The sequence below is a fragment of the Myotis davidii genome, unplaced genomic scaffold (assembly GCF_000327345.1).
Source record: "Myotis davidii unplaced genomic scaffold, ASM32734v1 scaffold148, whole genome shotgun sequence".
NCBI lineage: Eukaryota > Metazoa > Chordata > Mammalia > Chiroptera > Vespertilionidae > Myotis > Myotis davidii.
Genome location: NW_006299479.1, coordinates 3,994,448 through 4,005,833, shown reverse-complemented (window position 1 = coordinate 4,005,833; position 11,386 = coordinate 3,994,448). Strand labels below are relative to the sequence as shown.

Below are 11,386 nucleotides of genomic sequence, written 5' to 3'. Positions count from 1 at the left end.
CAGTGTGATAGCCACTAATGTGAGAAGGTGGACGGGCAACTGGGTGTCGTCTGGGTCTCACAGTTCCTCAGCTTCCCCTATAAACTCCTCTTCTTCATTGTCCCTTAAATACTGGTGTTCCCCAAGCTTCTGCGCCCTGAGGACTCTTGTCCCTTTAGTGTAAGATGGAAACTAGGGGCAGGTCCAAGTCCGCTCATGTGCTGGCTTTGGTGCCTGGACTAGAGAGGAGGAAGTAGAGGAGAACAAGAAGGCATGGCCACCCTTCACCAGCTGCTCAGTGGCCCTGGGCCGCATTTCCTTCAGTCCTACCTTGGTGCTTGTCTGGCCTGAAAATGCTTTTCCTTGACTCCGAATAGGAGGGGCTCCCAGACTGGCCCCATTACACCAGCCCCATGGGAGGGCAGAAATGTAGAGAGCACCTGTTTCCTGGTCCAGTTCTGTCACCCTAGGTGTTGGAATTCTATTTGTGAGCAAAGCAGGCTGGATCCTACCTGGACCTTATAATCTAGTCCTGGGAAGATAACAGCAGGAACAACAAAATAAAGCTCTCCACTCCCCATGGAGCCTGCTTTGTTTCCCCACCATCCACCTGCTTCTTAACTAACTGCTAAGCTCCCGCCTCTTAGGACTGCAATGGGAGGGGCGGGCAGCAGGGAGCTGCTGAGTAGGTGGCCAGTACACACAATACCATTTCATGCCTCCAGGTGATTTTGCATGTCATTTCCATCTACAACGACTTCCATCCCTTGTCATTTTGGCAGATTTCACTTATTTTTTAAAACTGGTCAGTAGCCCTTTCTCTGCAGTCTCCCCTGACCCCCGCCCCCCCTATATAATCCACAGCATCTGGGGCAGGCGCTGCTTCAGGTGCTGAAGGCACGATACAGGAGACCTGTGCAGGATGTGGGGCACATGGAAATGGGTTGAATCCCCCGCCCCACACACACTTAGCTTTGGTCTTGGGCAAGTGGATTAACCTCGTTGAGCCTCTGTCTTCTCATCTGCGAGGAGAGGTTAATGAAATCTTCCAGGAAGCGCATGGCAGGGGTAAGGGCTGCAAGGGCTGAGCTGGGGCAGAGAACTAGTGCTGAAAGGCGGGTCCAGGGCCTTTCTCCTTTAAGGAGCTTCCAGTCTAAACAGGGGAAAGTGACAACCACCTGGGTACATCTGGCAATTTGTCATGAGAGCTGAGATAAGGGTAATGAACTACATGCCACCGATTCATGAATCAGACTCCTTGTCTCCCCACCGGACAGTGAGCTGTTTGGGGGCAGGGCCAACGCTTCTATCCTGTTGTTGCTGTGCCCGCACCACCATGCACAGTGCCTGGCACAAGTAGTTGCTCAATAAACATCTGAGCAAATAAAGTGGGAGTGACTCCTGCCTCCCCCTGATCATGATTGGATGGTTAGAACCCTGCTCAGCATTGCCTCCTCCAGCCCCCCCAATTGTTCCTATCTCAGTGGAGGGAAAATGTGAGAATCTTCTCTCCTCACTAGAGGTGAATTTTTTGAAATATTATCAAAGTTTGGGACCTGAGAATCACCCTCCGTTCTTGGATGATGGGGACACAAGGACACGGGGGATGTCTTGTCCAGTGTCTGTGGGAATGGCCTCTCTTATCCCCCCCTCTCTGTGCACAAGACATCTAGACCTTACCAGCCTAGCCTCCTTTCCAAACGAGCCCGTCTCCAGAGAAGCAGAGGTTTTCTCTCTCTGGCCCTGACTTGAAATGAAACGACTTAGCCCTCAGACAGTTTTATGGTCCCTCGCCTTCCATTCCTCTTGCCGAGTTATCATGCCGGGGAGAGCCCAGCCCAGGCTCTGATTTATACAGCTCTCCAGGCCCCTGTTGGATCTGGAGTCTGGAACAATACGACAGGGCTATCCATCACCCTCTGCTCAGATCTCCCTGGACTCATTGGCAAGAAGGGAGGGGTGGGTGGCAGAGAAGGCAGCCTCGGGGGTCCTGCCCAGAGAGCATTTGTCACATTGATCGAATGCACAGGCGGGAGTGGGGTGGGGAAGTGGAGGCTTTTTATCTCACCCCAAGTCTCCCCTGTGGCAGCAGGGACACAGAAGAGCAGGGACAGAAAGGGAATCAGAGCTCAGAAGGCTGATCCTGGCCAAGGATACCTCTTCTCTGCTCCCAATCAGAATGCAGCAGCCACTGGTTCAACTGTGTTTGATCTCCCCAGGTCATCCATCCTGTTTGTACATCATCACCCCTGAGCACCCAGCACAGCACCTGGCACATAGTAAGCATGTGACAAAACCGATGTTTGTTGACTGACTAAGCCTCCCTTTCCTCCATACCCCAGATCTCAGGGTCAGGGGTCATTCAGAGAACTCCTTATGCATGCATGCTGCCTCTCTACTTGTGGGCATGTGTGTTCTACATTTTAACTTGTGACAAATGCTCATGTGTGCCTGCATGCTGCACACATGTCCACTGGAATCCACTTCCTGAGAGTCTGGGTTCTTAGAGTGGGTGACCCAAGGGAAACCCTGACTTTAGCTTCTGTGAGGCATTTGATCATCTACGCCTGGGGCTGGGAGAGGTGGCGCAGTGCCAGGAGGGAAGGGGTGTGCAAGCTCCCTCTAAATGGCCCTCTGTACTCACTGACTCCAGGTCGGCCAAAGCAGAAAGGGGGTCATCGTCTATACACAACGAGTAGTGGTCCCTGCTCCCAGGAACTCCCTCGGGAGGGAGGGGGAGGCACTTCCGATGAAACCAATTCTGCTGGGGACAGGCCCCGACGTCTGAGAACAGCGACTCTCCGACTCTCCGCTACCTGTGCAGAGGGAAGGCTGCTACTTTGTGCATGCCACTCTGGCAGCGAGCTAAGACCCTGGGGACAGCATTTTGGCTGTCAGGAAATTAGAGGCTTTGTTCAAAGCCAGGAAGAGAAAATCAATGCCCAAATCTGGGAGCTGAAGAAAAAGGAATTCAAGGGCTGCTGCGCGGCTGTGGCTTTGTTGTGTCTTTCTGTTTTCGTGCTGCAGAAGCGATAACATGCGATGGCCCAAGCGTGGTATCTCCCAGCTCTTGGGAAGTTGGCTGACCTGAGGAGAAGTGAGGGGTGGCTAATGAGTCATTAGCAGTCTTTATAAAATTAGGATTATAATCCATCTCAACATGCAGAGGGAAATGTTTCAAATTATCTACTTTCTTAATTGCAACTCAAAGATTTGGCAGGAAATGATCATGAGAGATAACGTCTGGAAATTGATGGATTGCACAGATGTGTGACTATAAGCTTCCAAAACTCTAATAGCTGGAGAATCCATCCACACACACACGTGCATATGCTCACACAGATATGCAAATACCCCGCTGTACATATCGATTCAGGATAATGACCAGATACATACACCACACCCACACCCACCCACACACACACACATACACACACACACACACACACACACAGTTAAGTCTGTGCACAGTAAATCAAACCATTGACTTAAGCAATTCAGATAGGCTGAGGTTGCTACCAAATGCTGAGACACTGGGAAGGACAAGGTAAGACGTAGCCCTTTGCCTGTAAGAAGTTCAAAAGCTGCTCAGGGCGCGAACGCATTCATACCTGAAATAGAAGAGCATGTACAGAGCCGCATTCACGTGCATATACTACATATACTACAGCGGAGACGTGAACGCACAATTCAGTAGGATGCAGGACATGGGTGTCCTGAATTAAGTAGACTTTCTGGAGAGGAAGAGTTTTCACCGGAGTGTGAATATTCCTCTGTGCCCTGTGATGGCAGCCAGTGGGGACGATGGCAGGAAAAGGCGTGCTGTGTCTGTCTGTCGAGAAACCTGCACAGAGCATCGACACTGTGTTCTGTGTTTGTAGAACTTCCAGGGAGAGAGGGATTGCTTTGGTGAGAGAATCCAGGACAACTACTATTTGCTGTTTTAAAACAGAAGAGATCTGAAGCTCACCTCATCCTTGTCCCTTCTCGGCCTCAGCTTCTCTACCTGTAGAATGGGAGTGGGATCTGCAGGCTGAGTTAGACTTTTCTAGATCTCTCTTGATCCCTGTAAACCTGTAAGATCTCTGTGATTCTGGAATTGTAATTTATTCATCCTTAGAGCCTAAGGGCCTAGCCTAGCATGTGCCTGCCAGCCTAGATGCTGAATGGGAACCAACACTGGGACATTTTTAGAGGCTATTGGTGTATATGTGTGAATGGGTGAACTAGTGAGTGGATGAGGGATGGAGGAAGGGAGCATTCTACTTTACAGAGAAGCTGTGCAGAAAGAGGTTTAGTGTGTGGGTTCTGGAGGCAGGGCGCCCAAGTCTACACCTGGCGACAAGTTTTTTTGAGCCTCACTGGGGATGCATGTTGAGCACTTAGCAAATAATCAATACATATTAGCAATTATTGTTGTTGACCCTCTGTTTTGCTCTCCCTTGCTAAGCCAACCATGTTGGAAAGTTGGGTATCTTGCTCCCTTATTTGGTCACCCTTCCTCCCCATCCCCTAAACATGATAGGACAGGACCCACTTCTCCTTTCCCAGAGTTGTTGCTTGGTTCTCCAAGCCCTGCTCTGGCTGCTGTAGGTCCCAGCCACCAGAATGAAGTTGGGAGACCAGCCATGCAAAATCCTCAGCTCAGGAGGGCTCATGCAGCATCAGAGGCAACTAATGTGGATAGGGCTCATCCCTGCAGACAGGGAAGCGATGGTCCATCGGAGGAGCAGAAGGATGCAGGGCAGTTCTGTGAGAGATGGTGATGCTGAGGGTTGCCAGAGAATGTGAATAGGGCCAAGGGAGAGCACAGTGACAGCAGAGGTGACAATTGTGATGGTGATGAGGGGTTTGAAAGGAGATGGAGGACTAGGGGTTCAGGGATGGATGCTCTAGTAGAGGTGGGAGAAGAGATCTTTGCGTTGGGGAAAGTAGAAGTTTCAAAACCTCATGTAACTCTGAGAGTGGAGGAGGAGAATTGAGCAACCCAGCGCTCTGAGGGAGGGGCACTGAGTGTACTACTGGCCTCCGTACCACCCCTCAGCTGGTCATGGGTGGCGGAGGCGCCAAGCAGAGCAGGCTGAGGAGCTCGGGAGCCAGTGACACAGGATAAACAATAAATGTTTCAGCATGCACACAGAGTTTATACTAGGGCAAAAACAGAGCCCAGAAGAAAGGTTTTGATAAAAATCGAATGCAAGTTGCATAGTAATTTTAGATTTTCTAGTAGCTGCATTAAAAGGTAAAAGAAACAGTGAAAAAAAATTTAATAGCCCATTTTTATCTAATTCAGTGTAAGCAGAATATTATCATTTCAATATCTAATAGAAAGGGCTAGGCAAAAGTAAGTTTATAGTTGCATTGTGATGTTCTTTTGAGTTAACGAAGCTATTGTAAGAATCATAACCTGTGTATCTTTTTCCATACAAAAAAGTATAAACTATAAATCTATGTTTGCCCACCCCTGTATATAAAATAATTATTAATGAAAAATTTAGTATTCTTTTTTAAATAAGAAGTCTTCCAAATTCATTGTGGACATTACACTTGCAACACATCTCAGTTTGGTCCAGCTGCATTTCAAGTTCTCAGTGGCCCCCTGTGCCTAGTGGCTGCTGTGTTGGACAGCACCGGTTTCTATCTTCCTTTCTTTAAATTGCATGGCCAAACTCTTGGGATGCCATTTCCCACGGTGGCACTTTTTGGAAACGATCGTAGCATTTTAGAGTCTAAATACTCTGTCTCTCGGTATCCCTCTTTCTCATCCCTTTCAAACTGGCTGTGATGCTGCCACCCCTTGCCAGGGCATGGGAAGAACTGCAGACTCAACCAAAGTTCTTCGCCTTTATTTTCTGCAGCTCACAGGCCTCTCATCTGGAGGCAGGGCAGCTCTCTTGAGAGTGCGCGCGCGCACGTGTGTGTATGTGTGTGTGTGTATGTATTGCACACATGCATGTGTGTGTTGCATGTCTATCTGCATGTGTGTGTGTGTGTGTGTATGGGGGAGTTGAAGGAAGTAAGGCATGGTGGGGGGACAGTGATGGAAGAAACTTTCCATATGTACATCAGTACCATAAGAAAGGCTTTTTTAATAGTTTTGGGGACTGTGTTCCTCCTATATTAGAGAAACTGGTTAGAGATACTGTATGACCCAATTGGTCGACTGTCATGTGCCCAGAGGACAGGTTGCATCCACCATGCTTCAGAGGGTGGGAGTGGAATAGGGGAGCAGAGAGGCTTTCTCAGGGTGCAAAATGAATCGGAGGTGGTCAAGGGCCTGGACACCTGACTCCAGCTCAGAGCAGAATTCCGGAGCCCCAACTTTTGGAGGATTTACAGTGTCTGTGTTTTCACACTGTGCAGTCCCTCACCCTGTCTGCCAGGGGTGTGCCTTTACGAATTTAATCAGAAACAGTCTTCTCACATGTCCCCTGCTTCCCCAGCACCACAGCCCCACCTGGTTCCGGGGTCAGGAAGGAGGCCTGGGGTAGAGGATTGCATTCCCACCCCTTTCTCGGTTCTGTGCTCCACGCTCTGCTTCCAGGCCGCAGCGCCTGTCACAGCATCCTCAGTAAGCACTGTCTCCGCTCCTCAGGCCAATTAAACAAGTGCCGTATTAAAGGCGCAGACAAGTGCTGTGGAAGCCTGAGGTAAGGGCTGCTAAGTCCAATGGCTCCATTTATTAGCGAGCCTCCCGTGTGCCAGGGACGGTGCTGAGATCTGTGCCTTCGTCATTGGATCTAATCCCCACAAACTCAGGAGCTGGAAACTGTTATTATCCTCATTTCACAAGGGCAGGAACTGAGACTTGGAGAGTGTCAGTATCTTTCTGTGTCAGGGTGAAAATTTGAGCCAGATCCATGCGACGCCAAAGCTGGGGAAGCCAAGGAAGTTTTGAAAAGAACCGATTTTTGAGCTAAGTCTTAACAGCAGACATAATTGGAGAAGATAGGGAAAGGGGACTGAGAAGTCCAGGCTGAAGGAATGGCACCAGCAAGTGCAGGAGGGTTGAACTACATGGGGTAACAGGCATACTGAGCTCTGGGGGTGGCCAGAATGGAAATGCCCAGGCCGCTCAATTGCAGCGGCTTTGACAAAATAAATAAAATGTATTTTTTAGAGCAGTTTTTGGTTCACAGAAAATTGAGCAGAAAGTGTGGAGATTCCCATATTGCCTCCTCCACTGTCAACATCCCCACCAGAGTGATACCAGTATACTTGTTATAATTGCTGAATCTACATCGACACATCCACACTAGGCCATAGTTTACATTAGGGCTCGCTCTTGGTGGTGTACATCCTGTGGGTTTGGACAAATGTATAACGGTGTGGATCTATCATTATAGAATCATGTGGAGTATTTTCACTGCCCTAAAATCCTCTGTGCTTTGATTATTCATTTCTCCCTCTACCCTCTACCCCCTGACAACATGGATCTCTCTATCACCTCCATAGTCGTGCCTTTTCTATAATGTCATATAGTTTGGAATCATGCAATATGTAGACTTTTCATTGGCTTCTTTTATTAGTAATATGCATATAAGTTTCCTCCATGTGTTCCATGGCTCAGTAGCTCATTCCTTTTTAGTGCTGAATAATATTTCATTATCTGGATGGACCAGAGTTTAATTATCTGTTCACCCACTGAAGGATATTTGGGTTTCTTCCAAATGTTGGCAGTTATAAACAGAGCTGCATCTGTGTGCAGGTTTTTGTGGGGACACAACTTTTCAACTCATTTGGGCAAATACCAAGGAGTGCAATTGCTGGATCATAGGGTTAGAGTTTGTTTGGTTTTATAAAAAACCAAAGTGGCTGTACCACGTTGCGTTCCCACCAACAGGAATGAGAGTTCCTGTTGCTCCACATCTTCACCAGCATTTGGTTTTGTCAGGGTTTTGGATTTCATTCATCCTAACACGTATGTAATGGTATCTCATTTTAATGTACATTTCCCTAGTGACAATATGATATGGAGCATCTTTTCATATACTATTTGCAATCTTCTTTGGTGAAGTGTCTATTCAGATTTCTGCTCATTTTTTAATTGGGTTGTTCATTTTCTTATTGTCAAGTTTTAAGAGTTCTTTGTATATTTTGCAAGTATTTTTCCCCAGTCTGTGGCTTGTCCTCTCATCCCCTTCACAGCTTTTAAAATACCGATATCCCAGGCCCTTCTCCAGAGCCACTTTCTCTAGGGGTGGAACCAGAAACCCTGAACTATAAAGATTCTTATTCAGGAAGTCCAAGGACCAGGCATGGGAGCCTCTGGGAGGTAGAGCTGGGGAGGTATAAGCAGGAATAGAGATTAGCCCGAAAGGTAGTGCAGGGCCAGGTGAGGAGGAGGTATTGAATGCCGTGCTAAGGAAGGTGGCATGCAAGGCCCCCCTTTTTATTATAAGGTTCAATAAACATCTTAGGCTAGATCTTATAGGCAATGGAAAGGCACTGAGGATTCTGAGGGGGAAACCAAGGCATAATTCAACCTTTGTTTGAGGAAGAACATTCTGGTAATAGTGTATAGGAAGTATTGAGGATATTGGAGACATTAGACCAGTTAAGAAATCATCAAAATATCCCTGCTGACTGGTTATAGTCCTTCAACAAGGACTGGACAGTGATGGAGAAATAAGTTCCACTCAGTTCAACACAACAAGTATTTCTTTAATATATTTACTGGACTGAGCACAGTGCCAGGTTTTAAGGACCCTGGGCTGAAATAAAATATTGTCCCTCATCCTCAAGGAACTCACAATCTATCAAGATTCATAAAAAATAATTAAGTTGAGAAAAAGGGAACTGGTAATTAATTAGATAGTGTCCCCTGCAAATTCACATGTTGAATTTGACTGTGACTGTATTTAGATATAGGGGCTTCAGGGGATAAAGTTAAATAAAGTCATAAGGGTAGGGCTTTAATTCAATAGCTTGGTGCCTTTATAAGAAAAGGAAGAGACACCAGAGGAAAGTGTCTGGTTCACAGAAGAGAAAGGACACATGAGGACACAGCAAGAAGGTGCCATCTGTAAGCCAGGAAGAGAGGTCTCACTAGAAATCAATTTTGCTAGCACCTTGATCTTGGACTTCCAAGCTCCAGAACTGTGAGAAAATAAATGTCTGTTGTTTAGGCCACCTAGTCTGTGATATTTTGTTACAGCTGCTGGAGCAGACTAATACAAGTCTTAAATTTTTATTTGTGGGGTGACATGGACAGTATTAGCCAGGCCATTGTTTGTACATGTCTAGAGCTCAGAGGAGACAACCTGGGCTGGTGTGGGCTGCTTACACTAAAGACAAATCAAATGCTGATAAAGTGAGAAGGCGGCCCAGAACTAAGCCTTAGAAATACCAACATTTAAGAGTGATGGCTAGTATTGGTAGGAACTGCTGCTTGGTTTTAATGTTGATGTGTTGGTGACTTATGTGACATGTGGCCCTTCTCCATCCTCTTCTTCATTCTCAGAAGTATGATGGGGAGAGACTATAGGGTATCTGAAGTGAATTCTAGGCTCACGGACAGAGCCATTTAGGTATGGAACTCATGGAGTTTGACATATTGTGAATTCATTTGTTCATTGATTATTTGCTAGCTTGTTTCAACTGTTGGATTCTTGCATTATTATTATTGAAGGTTTTATGTATTAGTGCTTTGTCTTCTTCTATTAGAATGAAAGCTCCTTGCGGTCAGGAGCAGAGTTTGAACACCTTTGCTTCTGCTCTTTATCCCTAGCACGAGCACACAGCATTTTAGATGATCATTTTTTTTAAGTTTTTGCAAATTACAAAATAGTCAAAACAAGATACACTTTAAGAAGTTACTATGTGCGTTTTAAAGCACTAAAAGGGTATTAGTAGAAATCACAGTGTTTTAAAGACTCCAAAAATTAACAGCTCATGGCAATGGATCTCCTGATTCAAGAAAGATTTGGACACCAAACTAGATTTCAGAAAATGAGGGGTGTGAACAGTGGGAATCAGTGATGCATGGCTGTTGCCTGCAATACTATTTATGGCTCCCTGACACCTCTCTGATGGGGTTAAGTATTTATATTCAGCCCTGATTCTCCCCTCTGACTCTGCAGGCTACAGCCACCCTCTGGGAGCCCTGGGAAAGAGAGAATACCCCCTCTGCAGGGGTCCCAGGCTGGGGCAAATGGATCTCCCCTCCCCCTCTTGCCTCTGAAGAGGGCTTGCCTCTGGGAGTTTATGGCAGCCTGACCTCCAGCCTTTGGTTTGGAGAATCTGGCTGCTTCTGAACTACATAAAAAGGGCAAGTGCATTCATTATTATTATATTATTATACAATGTATAATATATAATAGCGATTATGCTGTCAGGAGCCAGAGTCTCTGACCACAGATCAGAGGCTGGGGTGACATAAATCCACCTAGTTAAGTCTTTGGAGATTCTATGTGAAGGTGAGAGGATCTAACTTTGTCTATAATGGAGAGTCTCAGTGAAGAGTTTCTTCTACAAGCACCTTTGGAGTTTAAATTTGGGGGGGGGACTGGGAAGACCCGGACAAACAGTATTTAGTATCTGGGATGTGATGCAAAAAAGGTCATAGTTGCCTCCTCTGAGCCATAAAATGCTAATGGCTCAACCCTGCTGCTGGTGATGGGGGCAGATGAGGAGTTGCCCAGAGGCCTGGGAAGAGAGAAGGGGCAGCCTTCAACTTCTGGGGTCAGATTCTTCACTGAAAACCTGGCCAGCTTGGGTTTCACTTTGTGCTTCCCTGCTTACATCGGTGCCTTTGTGAGGCTTTATCCAGGCCCCCTGCCTGGTCTGAGGTCAGAGGATCAATGGCTGCCTGACTGGCTGGAATGGCTCCTCTAAGGGGAGGGAGCCCCGCGCACATTTCAAGGAGGCAGAAAGGGTCTTCTAGTCCCTTTATGCCCACGGCCACGTGCTGAGTTGTGAAGCGAGCAAGCCAGCCTCTGTAGGTGCTGGTGGCCTGCACCAACGCTTAGTAGGACTATAATCTTTTGGAACGAAAGAAAGCACATGCTTGCACTGGTTTTCCTCTTGGAAGGCACTCATATTAATGTCCTCCCCAGAGTAGATGAAGCCACCCCAGCAGGCCCAGGCTGAAACAGCCCCGCTGGTCTCCCTCGGCAGCCCAACCCCCCAAACCTGGGACTTTTTAGGATGAAAACAGCGGTGGTGCTCCGAACAGGCTTGTTTGGTATTTGCAAAGAGGTGATTTACTGATAAAGCCTCTGTACCCTTTTAGTTCTTCCTCTGCCCCGCCCCATCACACAGTCTCCCCCTCTGGGAACCAAACGTCCCGGGGAGCCCGCAGCAAAAAATGGTCTTAAGAATTGGAATAACTCTCCGGAGTTTCATCTGAACACCTTTTCTGGGGCTAGGGTAACGAACATTATTCAAATGCAGTCATAAAAATGAG

The 11,386-nt window shown here is 47.2% G+C and overlaps 1 protein-coding gene across 1 annotated transcript in view; it reads left to right on the top strand.

Moving 5' to 3' along the window:
• The window catches only part of PKNOX2 (PBX/knotted 1 homeobox 2), a 295,550-nt gene that overhangs the window by 37,203 nt on the left and 246,961 nt on the right, over positions 1-11,386 (top strand). The window lies entirely within an intron of this gene.